At 47.9% G+C, this 17,400-nt stretch overlaps 1 protein-coding gene across 1 annotated transcript in view; it reads left to right on the top strand.

The window, feature by feature from the left end:
* Positions 1-17,400, top strand: part of LOC135513098 (solute carrier family 22 member 23-like) — a 70,435-nt gene that overhangs the window by 31,111 nt on the left and 21,924 nt on the right. The gene's annotated exons all lie outside the window — the stretch shown is intronic.

Below are 17,400 nucleotides of genomic sequence, written 5' to 3'. Positions count from 1 at the left end.
GAGAGTAAAAGGAGAGGTAGAGAGACAGAGAGTAAAAGGAGAGGTAGAGAGACAAAGAGTAAAAGGAGAGTTGGAGACGTAGAGAGACAGAGTAAAATGAGAGATGGAGAGGTAGAGACAGAGAGTAAAAGGAGAGATGGAGAGGTAGAGAGACAGAGAGTAAAAGGAGAGATGGAGAGGTAGAGAGACAGAGAGTAAAAGGAGAGATGGAAAGGTAGAGAGACAGAGTAAAAGGAGAGATGGAGAGGTAGAGACAGAGAGTAAAAGGAGAGATGGAGAGGTAGAGAGACAGAGAGTAAAAGGAGAGGTAGAGAGACAGAGAGGGGAGAGGTAGAGAGACAGAGAGTAAAAGGAGAGGTAGAGAGACAGAGAGGGGAGAGGTAGAGAGACAGAGAGTAAAAGGAGAGCTGGAGAGGTAGAGAGGCAGAGATGGGAGAGGAAGAGAGACAGAGTAAAAGTAGAGGTAGAGAGACAGAGAGTAAAAGTAGAGGTAGAGAGACAGAGCGTAAAAGGAGAGGTAGAGAGACAGAGAGTAAAAGGAGAGGTAGAGAGACAGAGAGTAAAAGGAGGAGAGAGACAGAGAGTAAAAGGAGAGGTAGAGAGACAGAGAGTAAAAGGAGAGATGGAGAGGTAGAGAGACAGAGAGTAAAAGGAGTGGTAGAGAGACAGAGAGGGGAGAAGGTAGAGAGACAGAGTAAAAGGAGAGATGGAGAGACAGAGAGTAAAAGGAGAGGTAGAGAGACAGAGAGGGGAGAGGTAGAGAGACAGAGTAAAAGGAGAGGTAGAGAGACAGAGAGTAAAAGGTAGAGGTAGAGAGACAGAGAGTAAAAGGAGAGGCAGAGAGACAGAGTAAAAGGAGAGGCAGAGATGGGAGAGGTAGAGAGACAGAGAGTAAAAGGAGAGATAGAGAGTAAAAGGAGAGGCAGAGAGGGGAGAGGTAGAGAGACAGAGAGGGGAGAGGTAGAGAGACAGAGAGGGGAGAGGTAGAGAAACAGAGAGTAAAAGGAGAGATAGAGAGACAGAGAGTAAAAGTGGAGACAGAGAGTAAAAGGAGAGGCAGAGAGGGGAGGTAGAGAGACAGAGAGGGGAGAGGCAGAGAGACAGAGAGGGGAGAGGTAGAGAGACAGAGAGTAAAAGGAGAGACAGAGAGGGGCGAGGACGAGAGACAGAGTAAAAGTAGAGGTAGAGAGACAGAGAGGGGAGAGGTAGAGAGACAGAGAGGGGAGAGGTAGAGAGACAGAGAGTAAAAGGAGAGGTAGAGTGGTAGAGAGACAGAGAGTAAAAGGAGAGATAGAGAGACAGAGAGTAAAAGTGGAGACAGAGTAAAAGGAGAGGCAGAGAGGGGAGAGGTAGAGAGACAGAGAGGGGAGAGGTAGAGAGAGTAAAAGTAGAGGTAGAGAGACAGAGAGGGGAGAGGAAGAGAGACAGAGAGTAAAATGAGAGGCAGAGAGGGGAGAGGTAGAGAGACACAGAGGGGAGAGGAAGAGAGACAGAGAGTAAAAGTAGAGGTAGAGAGACAGAGAGGGGAGAGGTAGAGAGACAGAGAGTAAAATGAGAGGTAGAGAGACAGAGAGGGGAGAGGAAGAGATACACAGAGTAAAAGTAGAGGTAGAGAGACAGAGAGGGGAGAGGTAGAGAGACAGAGAGTAAAATGAGAGGTAGAGAGACAGAGAGTAAAAGGAGAGGTAGAGAGACAGAGAGTAAAAGGAGAGGTAGAGAGACAGAGTAAAAGGAGAGGAAGAGAGACAGAGAGTAAAAGGAGAGGAAGAGAGACAGAGAGTAAAAGGAGAGGTAGAGAGACAGAGAGGGGAGAGGTAGAGAGACAGAGAGTAAAAGGAGAGGTAGAGAGACAGAGAGGGGAGAGGTAGAGAGACAGAGAGTAAAAGGAGAGGTAGAGTGACAGAGAGTAAAATGAGAGGCAGAGAGGGGAGAGGTAGAGAGACAGAGAGTAAAAGGAGAGATAGAGAGACAGAGAGTAAAAGTGGAGACAGAGAGGGGAGAGGTAGAGAGACAGAGAGTAAAAGGAGAGACAGAGGGGAGAGGTAGAGAGACAGAGAGGGAGAGGAAGAGAGAATAAAAGTAGAGGTAGAGAGACAGAGAGGGAGAGGTAGAGAGACAGAGAGGGAGAGGGAGAGGAAGAGAGACAGAGTAAATGTAGAGGTAGAGAGACAGAGAGGGAGAGGTAGAGAGACAGAGAGTAAAAGGAGAGGTAGAGAGACAGAGAGGGAGAGGGTAGAGAGACAGAGAGTAAAAGGAGAGGAAGAGAGACAGAGTAAAAGGAGAGGTAGAGCAACAGAGAGTAAAAGGAGAGGAAGAGAGACAGAGAGTAAAAGGAGAGGAAGAGAGACAGAGAGTAAAATGAGAGGAAGAGAGACAGAGAGGGGAGAGGTAGAGAGACCGAGAGGTGAGAGGAAGAGATACACAGAGTAAAAGTAGAGTTAGAGAGACAGAGAGTAAAAGGAGAGGAAGAGAGACAGAGTAAAAGGAGAGGAAGAGAGACAGAGAGTAAAATGAGAGGAAGAGAGACAGAGAGGGAGAGCTAGAGAGACAGAGAGTAAAAGGAGAGGTAGAGAGAGAGAGAGTAAAAGGAGAGGAAGAGAGAGAGAGTAAAAGGAGAGGAAGAGAGACAGAGAGTAAAAGGAGAGGAAGAGAGACAGAGAGTAAAAGGAGAGGTAGAGTGACAGAGAGGGGAGAGGTAGAGAGACAGAGAGTAAAAGGAGAGGTAGAGAGACAGAGAGTAAAAGGAGAGGAAGAGAGACAGAGAGTAAAATGAGAGGAAGAGAGACAGAGAGGGGAGAGGTAGAGAGACAGAGAGTAAAAGGAGAGGTAGAGAGAGTAAAAGGAGAGGAAGAGAGAGAGAGTAAAAGGAGAGGAAGAGAGACAGAGAGTAAAAGGAGAGGAAGAGAGACAGAGAGTAAAAGGAGAGGTAGAGTGACAGAGAGGGGAGAGGTAGAGAGACAGAGAGTAAAAGGAGAGGTAGAGAGACAGAGAGTAAAAGGAGAGGTAGAGAGACAGAGAGTAAAAGTAGAGGCAGAGAGGGGAGAGGAAGAGAGAGAGGGGAGAGGAAGAGAGACAGAGAGGGGAGAGGAAGAGAGACAGAGTAAAGGTAGAGGTAGAGAGACAGAGAGGGGAGAGGTAGAGAGACAGAGAGTAAAAGGAGTGGTAGAGAGACAGAGAGTAAAAGGAGAGGTAGAGAGACAGAGAGTAAAAGGAGTGGTAGAGAGACAGAGAGTAAAAGGAGTGGTAGAGAAACAGAGAGTAAAAGGAGTGGTAGAGAAACAGAGAGTAAAAGGAGTGGTAGAGAAACAGAGAGTAAAAGGAGAGGTAGAGAGACAGAGAGTAAAAGGAGTGGTAGAGAGACAGAGAGTAAAAGGAGTGGTAGAGAAACAGAGAGTAAAAGGAGTGGTAGAGAGGGGAGAGGAAGAGAGACAGAGAGGGGAGAGGAAGAGAGACAAAGTAAATGTAGAGGTAGAGAGACAGAGAGTAAAAGTAGAGGTAGAGAGACAGAGAGTAAAAGGAGAGGTAGAGAGACAGAGCGTAAAAGGAGAGGTAGAGAGACAGAGGGGAGAGGTAGAGAGACAGAGAGTAAAAGGAGAGGTAGAGAGACAGAGATGGGAGAGGTAGAGAGACAGAGAGTAAAACGAGAGGTAGAGAGACAGAGAGGGGAGAGACAGAGAGTAAAAGGAGAGGCAGAGAGACAGAGAGTAAAAGGAGAAGCAGAGAGACAGAGAGTAAAAGGAGAGATGGAGAGACAGAGAGTAAAACGAGAGGTAGAGAGACAGAGAGGGGAGAGACAGAGAGGGGAGAGGTAGAGAGACAGAGAGTAAAAGGAGAGGTAGAGAGACAGAGAGTAAAAGGAGAGATGGAGAGACAGAGAGTAAAAGGAGAGATGGAGAGACAGAGAGTAAAAGTAGAGGTAGAGAGACAGAGAGTAAAAAGAGAGGCAGAGAGACAGAGAGGGAGAGGTAGAGAGACAGAGAGTAAACGGAGAGGTAGAGAGACAGAGAGTAAAAGGAGAGGCAGAGAGGGGAGAGGAAGAGAGACAGAGTAAAGGTAGAGGTAGAGAGACAGAGAGTAAAAGGAGAGGTAGAGAGACAGAGAGTAAAAGGAGAGGTAGAGAGACAGAGGGGAGAGGTAGAGAGACAGAGAGTAAAAGGAGAGGTAGAGAGACAGAGGGGAGAGGTAGAGAGACAGAGAGTAAAAGGAGAGGTAGAGAGGTAGAGAGGGGAGAGGTAGAGAGACAGAGAGTAAAATGAGAGGTAGAGAGACAGAGAGTAAAAGGAGAGGCAGAGAGACAGAGAGTAAAAGGAGAGATGGAGAGACAGAGTAAAACGAGAGGTAGAGAGACAGAGAGGTGAGAGACCGAGAGGGGAGAGGTAGAGAGACAGAGAGGGAGAGGTAGAGAGACAGAGAATAAAAGGAGAGGCAGAGAGACAGAGAGTAAAAGGAGAGGCAGAGAGACAGAGAGTAAAAGGAGAGGCAGAGAGACAGAGAGGGGAGAGGTAGAGAGACAGAGAGGGGAGAGGTAGAGAGACAGAGAGGGGAGAGGTAGAGAGACAGAGAGTAAAAGGAGAGGTAGAGAGACAGAGAGGGGAGAGGTAGATAGACAGAGAGTAAAACGAGAGGTAGAGAGACAGAGAGGGGAGAGACAGAGAGTAAAAGGAGAGGCAGAGAGACAGAGAGTAAAAGGAGAGGCAGAGAGTAAAAGGAGAGGCAGAGAGACAGAGAGTAAAATGATAGGCAGAGAGTAAAAGGAGAGGCAGAGAGGGGAGAGGTAGAGAGACAGAGAGTAAAAGGAGAGGTAGAGAGACAGAGAGGGGAGAGGTAGAGAGACAGAGAGGTAGAGAGACAGAGAGGGGAGAGGTAGAGACAGAGAGTAAAAGGAGAGGTAGAGAGACAGAGAGTAAAATGATAGGCAGAGAGTAAAAGGAGAGGCAGAGAGGGGAGAGGTAGAGAGACAGAGAGTAAAAGGAGAGGTAGAGAGACAGAGAGGGGAGAGGTAGAGAGACAGAGAGTAAAAGGAGAGGTAGAGAGACAGAGAGGGGAGAGGTAGAGAGACAGAGAGTAAAAGGAGAGGTAGAGAGACAGAGAGTAAAAGGTGAGGCAGAGAGGGGAGAGGTAGAGAGACAGAGAGGGGAGAGGTAGAGAGACAGAGTAAAACGAGGGATAGAGAGACAGAGAGGGGAGAGACGGAGATGGGAGAGGTAGAGAGACAGAGAGGGGAGAGGTAGAGAGACAGAGTAAAACGAGGGATAGAGAGACAGAGAGGGGAGAGACAGAGAGGGGAGAGACAGAGAGGGGAGAGGAAGAGAGACAGAGAGTAAAAGGAGAGGTAGAGAGTTGGAGAGGAAGAGAGACAGAGAGTAAAAGGAGAGGTAGAGAGAGAGAGTAAAAGGAGAGGTAGAGAGACAGAGAGTAAAAGGAGAGGTAGAGAGACAGAGAGTAAAAGGAGAGATGGAGAGACAGAGAGTAAAAGGAGAGATGGAGAGACAGAGAGGGGAGAAGGTCGAGAGAGAGAGACCTCTCCTTTTTCTGTCTCTCTAGTCTCTCTACCTCTCCTTTTACTTTGTCTCTCTACCTCTACTTTTACTCTGTCTCTACCTCTACCTTTACTCTGTCTCTCTTCCTCCCCTCTCTGCCTCTAGAGAGGCAGAGAGACAGAGGGGAGAGGTAGAGAGACAGAGAGGGGAGAGGTAGAGAGACAGAGAGTAAAAGGAGAGGCAGAGAGGGGAGAGGAAGAGAGAAAGAGTAAAGGTAGAGGTAGAGAGACAGAGTAAAAGTAGAGGTAGAGAGACAGAGAGTAAAAGGAGAGGTAGAGAGACAGAGAGTAAAAGGAGAGGTAGAGAGACAGAGGGGAGAGGTAGAGAGACAGAGAGTAAAAGGAGAGATGGAGAGACAGAGACTAAAAGGAGAGGTAGAGACACAGAGAGTAAAAGGAGATGAAGAGAGACAGAGAGGGAAGAGGTAGAGACACAGAGAGTAAAAGGAGAGGTAGAGACACAGCGAGTAAAAGGAGAGGTAGAGAGACAGAGAGTAAAAGGAGAGATGGAGAGACAGAGTAAAAAGAGAGACAGAGAGTAAAAGGAGAGATGGAGAGACATACTAAAAGGAGAGATGGAGAGACAGAGTAAAAGGAGAGATGGAGAGACAGAGTAAAAGGAGAGGTAGAGAGACAGAGAGTAAAAGGAGAGATGGAGAGACAGAGAGTAAAAGGAGAGATGGAGAGACAGAGAGTAAAAGGAGAGACAGAGAGTAAAAGGAGAGATGGAGAGACAGAGAGTAAAAGGAGAGACAGAGAGGGAAAAGGAGAGATAGAGAGACAGAGAGTAAAAGGAGAGATGGAGAGACAGAGAGTAAAAGGAGAGATGGAGAGACAGAGAATAAAAGGAGAGACAGAGAGTAAAAGGAGAGACAGAGAGTAAAAGGAGAGATGGAGAGACAGAGAGTAAAAGGAGAGATGGAGAGACAGAGAGTAAAAGGAGAGATGGAGAGACAGAGTAAAAGGAAAGACAGAGTAAAAGGAGAGATGGAGAGACAGAGAGTAAAAGGAGAGATGGAGAGACAGAGAGTAAAAGGAGAGATGGAGAGACAGAGAGTAAAAGGAGAGATGGAGAGACAGAGAGTAAAAGGAGAGAGAGAGTAAAAGTGGAGACAGAGAGTAAAAGGAGAGGCAGAGAGGGGAGAGGTAGAGAGACAGAGAGTAAAAGGAGAGATAGAGAGACAGAGAGTAAAAGTGGAGACAGAGAGTAAAAGGAGAGGCAGAGAGGGGAGAGGTAGAGAGACAGAGAGGGGAGAGGTAGAGAGAGTAAAAGTAGAGGTAGAGAGACAGAGAGGGGAGAGGTAGAGAGACAGAGAGGGGAGAGGTAGAGAGACAGAGAGTAAAAGGAGAGACAGAGAGGGGCGAGGACGAGAGACAGAGTAAAAGTAGAGGTAGAGAGACAGAGAGGGGAGAGGTAGAGAGACAGAGAGTAAAATGAGAGGTAGAGAGACAGAGAGTAAAAGGAGAGGCAGAGAGGGGAGAGGTAGAGAGACAGAGAGGGGAGAGGAAGAGATACACAGAGTAAAAGTAGAGGTAGAGAGACAGAGAGGGGAGAGGTAGAGAGACAGAGAGTAAAATGAGAGGTAGAGAGACAGAGAGTAAAAGGAGAGGTAGAGAGACAGAGAGTAAAAGGAGAGGTAGAGAGACAGAGTAAAAGGAGAGGAAGAGAGACAGAGAGTAAAAGGAGAGGAAGAGAGACAGAGTAAAAGGAGAGGAAGAGAGACAGAGAGTAAAAGGAGAGGTAGAGAGACAGAGAGGGGAGAGGTAGAGAGACAGAGAGTAAAATGAGAGGCAGAGAGGGAGAGGTAGAGAGACAGAGAGTAAAAGGAGAGATGGAGAGACAGAGTAAAAGTAGAGGTAGAGAGACAGAGTAAAAAGAGAGGCAGAGAGACAGAGGGGAGAGGTAGAGAGACAGAGAGGGGAGAGGTAGAGAGACAGAGAGTAAAAGGAGAGGTAGAGAGACAGAGAGTAAAAGGAGAGGCAGAGAGGGGAGAGGAAGAGAGACAGAGTAAAGGTAGAGGTAGAGAGACAGAGAGTAAAAGGAGAGGTAGAGAGACAGAGAGTAAAAGGAGAGGTAGAGAGACAGAGGGGAGAGGTAGAGAGACAGAGAGTAAAAGGAGAGGTAGAGAGACAGAGGGGAGAGGTAGAGAGACAGAGAGTAAAAGGAGAGGTAGAGAGGGGAGAGGTAGAGAGACAGAGAGTAAAATGAGAGGTAGAGAGACAGAGAGTAAAAGGAGAGGCAGAGAGACAGAGAGTAAAAGGAGAGATGGAGAGACAGAGTAAAACGAGAGGTAGAGAGACAGAGAGGTGAGAGACAGAGAGGGGAGAGGTAGAGAGACAGAGAGGGGAGAGGTAGAGAGACAGAGAATAAAAGGAGAGGTAGAGAGACAGAGAGTAAAAGGAGAGGCAGAGAGACAGAGAGTAAAAGGAGAGGCAGAGAGACAGAGAGGGGAGAGGTAGAGAGACAGAGAGGGGAGAGGTAGAGAGACAGAGAGGGGAGAGGTAGAGAGACAGAGAGTAAAAGGAGAGGTAGAGAGACAGAGAGGGGAGAGGTAGATAGACAGAGAGTAAAACGAGAGGTAGAGAGACAGAGAGGGGAGAGACAGAGAGTAAAAGGAGAGGTAGAGAAACAGAGAGGGGAGAGGAAGAGAGACAGAGAGTAAAAGGAGAGGTAGAGAGACAGAGAGGGGAGAGGTAGAGAGACAGAGAGTAAAAGGAGAGGTAGAGTGACAGAGAGTAAAATGAGAGGCAGAGAGGGGAGAGGTAGAGAGACAGAGAGTAAAAGGAGAGATAGAGAGACAGAGAGTAAAAGTGGAGACAGAGTAAAAGGAGAGGCAGAGAGGGGAGAGGTAGAGAGACTGAGAGTAAAAGGAGAGACAGAGAGGGGAGAGGTAGAGAGACAGAGAGGGGAGAGGTAGAGAGACAGAGAGTAAAAGGAGAGGTAGAGAGACAGAGTAAAAGGAGAGGAAGAGAGACAGAGAGTAAAAGGAGAGGAAGAGAGACAGAGTAAAAGGAGAGGAAGAGAGACAGAGAGTAAAAGGAGAGGTAGAGAGACAGAGAGGGGAGAGGTAGAGAGACAGAGAGTAAAAGGAGAGGTAGAGAGACAGAGAGGGGAGAGGTAGAGAGACAGAGAGTAAAAGGAGAGGTAGAGTGACAGAGAGTAAAATGAGAGGCAGAGAGGGGAGAGGTAGAGAGACAGAGAGTAAAAGGAGAGATAGAGAGTAAAAGTGGAGACAGAGTAAAAGGAGAGGCAGAGAGGGGAGAGGTAGAGAGACTGAGAGTAAAAGGAGAGACAGAGAGGGGAGAGGTAGAGAGACAGAGAGGGGAGAGGGGAGAGGAAGAGAGACAGAGTAAATGTAGAGGTAGAGAGAGAGAGGGGAGAGGTAGAGAGACAGAGAGTAAAAGGAGAGGTAGAGAGACAGAGAGTAAAATGAGAGGCAGAGAGGGGAGAGGTAGAGAGACACAGAGGGGAGAGGAAGAGAGACAGAGAGTAAAAGTAGAGGTAGAGAGACAGAGAGGGGAGAGGTAGAGAGACAGAGAGTAAAATGAGAGGTAGAGAGACAGAGAGTAAAAGGAGAGGCAGAGAGGGGAGAGGTAGAGAGACAGAGAGTAAAAGGAGAGGTAGAGAGACAGAGAGGGGAGAGGTAGAGAGACAGAGAGTAAAAGGAGAGGAAGAGAGACAGAGAGTAAAAGGAGAGGTAGAGCAACAGAGAGTAAAAGGAGAGGAAGAGAGACAGAGTAAAAGGAGAGGAAGAGAGACAGAGAGTAAAATGAGAGGAAGAGAGACAGAGAGGGGAGAGGTAGAGAGACAGAGAGTAAAAGGAGAGGTAGAGAGAGAGAGAGTAAAAGGAGAGGAAGAGAGAGAGAGTAAAAGGAGAGGAAGAGAGACAGAGAGTAAAAGGAGAGGAAGAGAGACAGAGAGTAAAAGGAGAGGAAGAGAGACAGAGAGTAAAAGGAGAGGTAGAGTGACAGAGAGGGGAGAGGTAGAGAGACAGAGAGTAAAAGGAGAGGAAGAGAGACAGAGAGTAAAAGGAGAGGTAGAGAGACAGAGAGGGGAGAGGTAGAGAGACAGAGAGTAAAAGGAGAGGTAGAGAGACAGAGAGTAAAAGGAGAGGTAGAGAGACAGAGAGTAAAAGTAGAGGCAGAGAGGGGAGAGGAAGAGAGAGAGGGGAGAGGAAGAGAGACAGAGAGGGGAGAGGAAGAGAGACAGAGTAAAGGTAGAGGTAGAGAGACAGAGAGGGGAGAGGTAGAGAGACAGAGAGTAAAAGGAGAGGTAGAGAGACAGAGTAAAAGGAGTGGTAGAGAGACAGAGAGTAAAAGGAGAGGTAGAGAGACAGAGAGTAAAAGGAGTGGTAGAGAGACAGAGAGTAAAAGGAGTGGTAGAGAAACAGAGAGTAAAAGGAGTGGTAGAGAGACAGAGAGTAAAAGGAGTGGTAGAGAAACAGAGAGTAAAAGGAGTGGTAGAGAGGGGAGAGGAAGAGAGACAGAGAGGGGAGAGGAAGAGAGACAAAGTAAATGTAGAGGTAGAGAGACAGAGAGTAAAAGGAGAGGTAGAGAGACAGAGAGTAAAAGGAGAGGTAGAGAGACAGAGCGTAAAAGGAGAGGTAGAGAGACAGAGGGGAGAGGTAGAGAGACAGAGAGTAAAAGGAGAGGTAGAGAGACAGAGATGGGAGAGGTAGAGAGACAGAGAGTAAAACGAGAGGTAGAGAGACAGAGAGGGGAGAGACATAGAGTAAAAGGAGAGGCAGAGAGACAGAGAGTAAAAGGAGAAGCAGAGAGACAGAGTAAAAGGAGAGATGGAGAGACAGAGAGTAAAACGAGAGGTAGAGAGACAGAGAGGGGAGAGACAGAGAGGGGAGAGGTAGAGAGACAGAGAGTAAAAGGAGAGGTAGAGAGACAGAGAGTAAAAGGAGAGATGGAGAGACAGAGAGTAAAAGGAGAGATGGAGAGACAGAGAGTAAAAGTAGAGGTAGAGAGACAGAGAGTAAAAAGAGAGGCAGAGAGACAGAGAGGGGAGAGGTAGAGAGACAGAGAGGGGAGAGGTAGAGAGACAGAGAGTAAAAGGAGAGGTAGAGAGACAGAGAGTAAAAGGAGAGGCAGAGAGGGGAGAGGAAGAGAGACAGAGTAAAGGTAGAGGTAGAGAGACAGAGTAAAAGTAGAGGTAGAGAGACAGAGAGTAAAAGGAGAGGTAGAGAGACAGAGAGTAAAAGGAGAGGTAGAGAGACAGAGGGGAGAGGTAGAGAGACAGAGAGTAAAAGGAGAGGTAGAGAGACAGAGGGGAGAGGTAGAGAGACAGAGAGTAAAAGGAGAGGTAGAGAGGTAGAGAGGGGAGAGGTAGAGAGACAGAGAGTAAAACGAGAGGTAGAGAGACAGAGAGGTGAGAGACAGAGAGGGGAGAGGTAGAGAGACAGAGAGGGGAGAGGTAGAGAGACAGAGAATAAAAAGGAGAGGTAGAGAGACAGAGAGTAAAAGGAGAGGTAGAGAGACAGAGAGTAAAAGGAGAGGCAGAGAGACAGAGAGGGGAGAGGTAGAGAGACAAAGAGGGGAGAGGTAGAGAGACAGAGAGGGGAGAGGTAGAGAGACAGAGAGTAAAAGGAGAGGTAGAGAGACAGAGGGGAGAGGTAGATAGACAGAGAGTAAAACGAGAGGTAGAGAGACAGAGAGGGGAGAGACAGAGAGTAAAAGGAGAGGCAGAGAGACAGAGAGTAAAAGGAGAGGCAGAGAGTAAAAGGAGAGGCAGAGAGTCAGAGAGTAAAATGATAGGCAGAGAGTAAAAGGAGAGGCAGAGAGGGGAGGGTAGAGAGACAGAGAGTAAAAGGAGAGGTAGAGAGACAGAGAGGGAGAGGGTAGAGAGACAGAGAGGGAGAGGTAGAGACAGAGAGTAAAAGGAGAGGTAGAGAGACAGAGAGTAAAAGGAGAGGCAGAGAGACAGAGAGTAAAATGATAGGCAGAGAGTAAAAGGAGAGGTAGAGAGACAGAGAGTAAAAGGAGAAGCAGAGAGACAGAGTAAAAGGAGAGATGGAGAGACAGAGAGTAAAACGAGAGGTAGAGAGACAGAGAGGGGAGAGACAGAGAGGGGAGAGGTAGAGAGACAGAGAGTAAAAGGAGAGGTAGAGAGACAGAGAGTAAAAGGAGAGATGGAGAGACAGAGAGTAAAAGGAGAGATGGAGAGACAGAGAGTAAAAGTGGAGGTAGAGAGACAGAGAGTAAAAAGAGAGGCAGAGAGACAGAGGGGAGAGGTAGAGAGACAGAGAGGGGAGAGGTAGAGAGACAGAGAGTAAAAGGAGAGGCAGAGAGGGAGAGGAAGAGAGAAAGAGTAAAGGTAGAGGTAGAGAGACAGAGTAAAAGTAGAGGTAGAGAGACAGAGAGTAAAAGGAGAGGTAGAGAGACAGAGAGTAAAAGGAGAGGTAGAGAGACAGAGGGGAGAGGTAGAGAGACAGAGAGTAAAAGGAGAGGTAGAGAGACAGAGGGGAGAGGTAGAGAGACAGAGAGTAAAAGGAGAGGTAGAGAGGTAGAGAGGGGAGAGGTAGAGAGACAGAGAGTAAAACGAGAGGTAGAGAGACAGAGAGGTGAGAGACAGAGAGGGGAGAGGTAGAGAGACAGAGAGGGAGAGGTAGAGAGACAGAGAATAAAAGGAGAGGTAGAGAGACAGAGAGTAAAAGGAGAGGTAGAGAGACAGAGAGTAAAAGGAGAGGCAGAGAGACAGAGAGGGGAGAGGTAGAGAGACAAAGAGGGGAGAGGTAGAGAGACAGAGAGGGGAGAGGTAGAGAGACAGAGAGTAAAAGGAGAGGTAGAGAGACAGAGGGGAGAGGTAGATAGACAGAGAGTAAAACGAGAGGTAGAGAGACAGAGAGGGGAGAGACAGAGAGTAAAAGGAGAGGCAGAGAGACAGAGAGTAAAAGGAGAGGCAGAGAGTCAGAGAGTAAAATGATAGGCAGAGAGTAAAAGGAGAGGCAGAGAGGGGAGGGGTAGAGAGACAGAGAGTAAAAGGAGAGGTAGAGAGACAGAGAGGGGAGAGGTAGAGAGACAGAGAGGGGAGAGGTAGAGACAGAGAGTAAAAGGAGAGGTAGAGAGACAGAGAGTAAAAGGAGAGGCAGAGAGACAGAGAGTAAAATGATAGGCAGAGAGTAAAAGGAGAGGCAGAGGGGAGAGGTAGAGAGACAGAGTAAAAGGAGAGGTAGAGAGACAGAGAGGGGAGAGGTAGAGAGACAGAGAGGGGAGAGGTAGAGAGACAGAGAGTAAAAGGAGAGGTAGAGAGACAGAGAGGGGAGAGGTAGAGAGACAGAGAGTTAAAGGAGAGGTAGATAGACAGAGAGTAAAAGGAGAGGCAGAGAGACAGAGAGGGGAGAGGTAGAGAGACAGAGAGGGGAGAGGTAGAGAGACAGAGAGTAAAACGAGGGATAGAGAGACAGAGAGGGAGAGGTAGAGAGACAGAGAGGGGAGAGGTAGAGAGACAGAGAGGGGAGAGGTAGAGAGACAGAGAGTAAAACGAGGGATAGAGAGACTGAGAGGGGAGAGGTAGAGAGGGGAGAGGAAGAGAGACAGAGAGTAAAAGGAGAGGCAGAGAGGTGGAGAGGAAGAGAGACAGAGAGTAAAAGGAGAGGTAGAGACAGAGAGTAAAAGGAGAGGTAGAGAGACAGAGAGTAAAAGGAGAGGTAGAGAGACAGAGAGTAAAAGGAGAGATGGAGAGACAGAGAGTAAAAGGAGAGGTAGAGAGACAGAGAGTAAAAGGAGAGATGGAGAGACAGAGAGGGGAGAAGGTCGAGAGAGAGAGTAAAAGGAGAGGTAGAGAGACAGAGAGTAAAAGGAGAGATGGAGAGACAGAGAGTAAAAGGAGAGGTGGAGAGACACAGAGAGTAAAAGGAGATGAAGAGAGACAGAGAGGGAAGAGGTAGAGACACAGAGAGTAAAAGGAGAGGTAGAGACACAGCGAGTAAAAGGAGAGGTAGAGAGACAGAGAGTAAAAGGAGAGATGGAGAGACAGAGTAAAAGGAGAGACAGAGAGTAATAGGAGAGATGGAGAGACATACTAAAAGGAGAGATGGAGAGACAGAGTAAAAGGAGAGATGGAGAGACAGAGTAAAAGGAGAGACAGAGAGTAAAAGGAGAGATAGAGAGACAGAGAGTAAAAGGAGAGATGGAGAGACAGAGTAAAAGGAGAGACAGAGAGTAAAAGGAGAGATGGAGAGACAGAGAGTAAAAGGAGAGATGGAGAGACAGAGTAAAAGGAAAGACAGAGTAAAAGGAGAGATGGAGAGACAGAGAGTAAAAGGAGAGATGGAGAGACAGAGAGTAAAAGGAGAGATGGAGAGAGAGTAAAAGGAGAGATGGAGAGACAGAGAGTAAAAGGAGAGATGGAGAGACAGAGAGTAAAAGGAGAGATGGAGAGACAGAGAGTAAAAGGAGAGATGGAGAGAGAGAGTAAAAGGAGAGGGAGAGAGACAGAGAGTAAAAGGAGAGGTAGAGAGACAGAGAGTAAAAGGAGAGGCAGAGAGACAGAGAGGGGAGAGGTAGAGAGACAAAGAGGGGAGAGGTAGAGAGACAGAGAGGGGAGAGGTAGAGAGACAGAGAGTAAAAGGAGAGGTAGAGAGACAGAGGGGAGAGGTAGATAGACAGAGAGTAAAACGAGAGGTAGAGAGACAGAGAGGGGAGAGACAGAGAGTAAAAGGAGAGGCAGAGAGACAGAGAGTAAAAGGAGAGGCAGAGAGTAAAAGGAGAGGCAGAGAGTCAGAGAGTAAAATGATAGGCAGAGAGTAAAAGGAGAGGCAGAGAGGGGAGGGGTAGAGAGACAGAGAGTAAAAGGAGAGGTAGAGAGACAGAGAGGGGAGAGGTAGAGAGACAGAGAGGGGAGAGGTAGAGACAGAGAGTAAAAGGAGAGGTAGAGAGACAGAGAGTAAAAGGAGAGGCAGAGAGACAGAGAGTAAAATGATAGGCAGAGAGTAAAAGGAGAGGTAGAGAGACAGAGAGTAAAAGGAGAAGCAGAGAGACAGAGTAAAAGGAGAGATGGAGAGACAGAGAGTAAAACGAGAGGTAGAGAGACAGAGAGGGAGAGACAGAGAGGGGAGAGGTAGAGAGACAGAGAGTAAAAGGAGAGGTAGAGAGACAGAGAGTAAAAGGAGAGATGGAGAGACAGAGAGTAAAAGGAGAGATGGAGAGACAGAGAGTAAAAGTGGAGGTAGAGAGACAGAGAGTAAAAAGAGAGGCAGAGAGACAGAGGGGAGAGGTAGAGAGACAGAGAGGGGAGAGGTAGAGAGACAGAGAGTAAAAGGAGAGGCAGAGAGGGGAGAGGAAGAGAGAAAGAGTAAAGGTAGAGGTAGAGAGACAGAGTAAAAGTAGAGGTAGAGAGACAGAGAGTAAAAGGAGAGGTAGAGAGACAGAGAGTAAAAGGAGAGGTAGAGAGACAGAGGGGAGAGGTAGAGAGACAGAGAGTAAAAGGAGAGGTAGAGAGACAGAGGGGAGAGGTAGAGAGACAGAGAGTAAAAGGAGAGGTAGAGAGGTAGAGAGGGGAGAGGTAGAGAGACAGAGAGTAAAACGAGAGGTAGAGAGACAGAGAGGTGAGAGACAGAGAGGGGAGAGGTAGAGAGACAGAGAGGGGAGAGGTAGAGAGACAGAGAATAAAAGGAGAGGTAGAGAGACAGAGGGGAGAGGTAGAGAGACAGAGAGTAAAAGGAGAGGTAGAGAGGTAGAGAGGGGAGAGGTAGAGAGACAGAGAGTAAAACGAGAGGTAGAGAGACAGAGAGGTGAGAGACAGAGAGGGGAGAGGTAGAGAGACAAAGAGGGGAGAGGTAGAGAGACAGAGAGGGGAGAGGTAGAGAGACAGAGAGTAAAAGGAGAGGTAGAGAGACAGAGGGGAGAGGTAGATAGACAGAGAGTAAAACGAGAGGTAGAGAGACAGAGAGGGAGAGACAGAGAGTAAAAGGAGAGGCAGAGAGACAGAGAGTAAAAGGAGAGGCAGAGAGTCAGAGAGTAAAATGATAGGCAGAGAGTAAAAGGAGAGGCAGAGAGGGGAGGGGTAGAGAGACAGAGAGTAAAAGGAGAGGTAGAGAGACAGAGAGGGAGAGGTAGAGAGACAGAGAGGGGAGAGGTAGAGACAGAGAGTAAAAGGAGAGGTAGAGAGACAGAGAGTAAAAGGAGAGGCAGAGAGACAGAGAGTAAAATGATAGGCAGAGAGTAAAAGGAGAGGCAGAGAGGGGAGAGGTAGAGAGACAGAGTAAAAGGAGAGGTAGAGAGACAGAGAGGGGAGAGGTAGAGAGACAGAGAGGGGAGAGGTAGAGAGACAGAGAGTAAAAGGAGAGGTAGAGAGACAGAGAGGGGAGAGGTAGAGAGACAGAGAGTTAAAGGAGAGGTAGATAGACAGAGAGTAAAAGGAGAGGCAGAGAGACAGAGAGGGGAGAGGTAGAGAGACAGAGAGGGGAGAGGTAGAGAGACAGAGAGTAAAACGAGGGATAGAGAGACTGAGAGGGAGAGGTAGAGAGGGAGAGGAAGAGAGACAGAGAGTAAAAGGAGAGGCAGAGAGGTGGAGAGGAAGAGAGACAGAGAGTAAAAGGAGAGGTAGAGACAGAGAGTAAAAGGAGAGGTAGAGAGACAGAGAGTAAAAGGAGAGGTAGAGAGGTAGAGAGGGGAGAGGTAGAGAGACAGAGAGTAAAACGAGAGGTAGAGAGACAGAGAGGTGAGAGACAGAGAGGGGAGAGGTAGAGAGACAAAGAGGGGAGAGGTAGAGAGACAGAGAGGGGAGAGGTAGAGAGACAGAGAGTAAAAGGAGAGGTAGAGAGACAGAGGGGAGAGGTAGATAGACAGAGAGTAAAACGAGAGGTAGAGAGACAGAGAGGGGAGAGACAGAGAGTAAAAGGAGAGGCAGAGAGACAGAGAGTAAAAGGAGAGGCAGAGAGTCAGAGAGTAAAATGATAGGCAGAGAGTAAAAGGAGAGGCAGAGAGGGGAGGGGTAGAGAGACAGAGAGTAAAAGGAGAGGTAGAGAGACAGAGAGGGAGAGGTAGAGAGACAGAGAGGGGAGAGGTAGAGACAGAGAGTAAAAGGAGAGGTAGAGAGACAGAGAGTAAAAGGAGAGGCAGAGAGACAGAGAGTAAAATGATAGGCAGAGAGTAAAAGGAGAGGCAGAGAGGGGAGAGGTAGAGAGACAGAGTAAAAGGAGAGGTAGAGAGACAGAGAGGGAGAGGTAGAGAGACAGAGAGGGGAGAGGTAGAGAGACAGAGAGTAAAAGGAGAGGTAGAGAGACAGAGAGGGGAGAGGTAGAGAGACAGAGAGGGGAGAGGTAGAGAGACAGAGAGGGGAGAGGTAGAGAGACAGAGAGTAAAACGAGGGATAGAGAGACTGAGAGGGGAGAGGTAGAGAGGGAGAGGAAGAGAGACAGAGAGTAAAAGGAGAGGCAGAGAGGTGGAGAGGAAGAGAGACAGAGAGTAAAAGGAGAGGTAGAGACAGAGAGTAAAAGGAGAGGTAGAGAGACAGAGAGTAAAAGGAGAGGTAGAGAGACAGAGAGTAAAAGGAGAGATGGAGAGACAGAGAGTAAAAGGAGAGGTAGAGAGACAGAGAGTAAAAGGAGAGATGGAGAGACAGAGAGGGGAGAAGGTCGAGAGAGAGAGTAAAAGGAGAGGTAGAGAGACAGAGAGTAAAAGGAGAGATGGAGAGACAGAGAGTAAAAGGAGAGATGGAGAGACACAGAGAGTAAAAGGAGATGAAGAGAGACAGAGAGGGAAGAGGTAGAGACACAGAGAGTAAAAGGAGAGGTAGAGACACAGCGAGTAAAAGGAGAGGTAGAGAGACAGAGAGTAAAAGGAGAGATGGAGAGACAGAGTAAAAGGAGAGACAGAGAGTAATAGGAGAGATGGAGAGACATACTAAAAGG

This window comes from Oncorhynchus masou, chromosome 24 (genome assembly GCF_036934945.1).
Source record: "Oncorhynchus masou masou isolate Uvic2021 chromosome 24, UVic_Omas_1.1, whole genome shotgun sequence".
Lineage (NCBI taxonomy): Eukaryota > Metazoa > Chordata > Actinopteri > Salmoniformes > Salmonidae > Oncorhynchus > Oncorhynchus masou.
The sequence above is the reverse complement of the archived record's forward strand: the minus strand, read 5'-3'. Positions and strand labels throughout refer to the sequence as shown.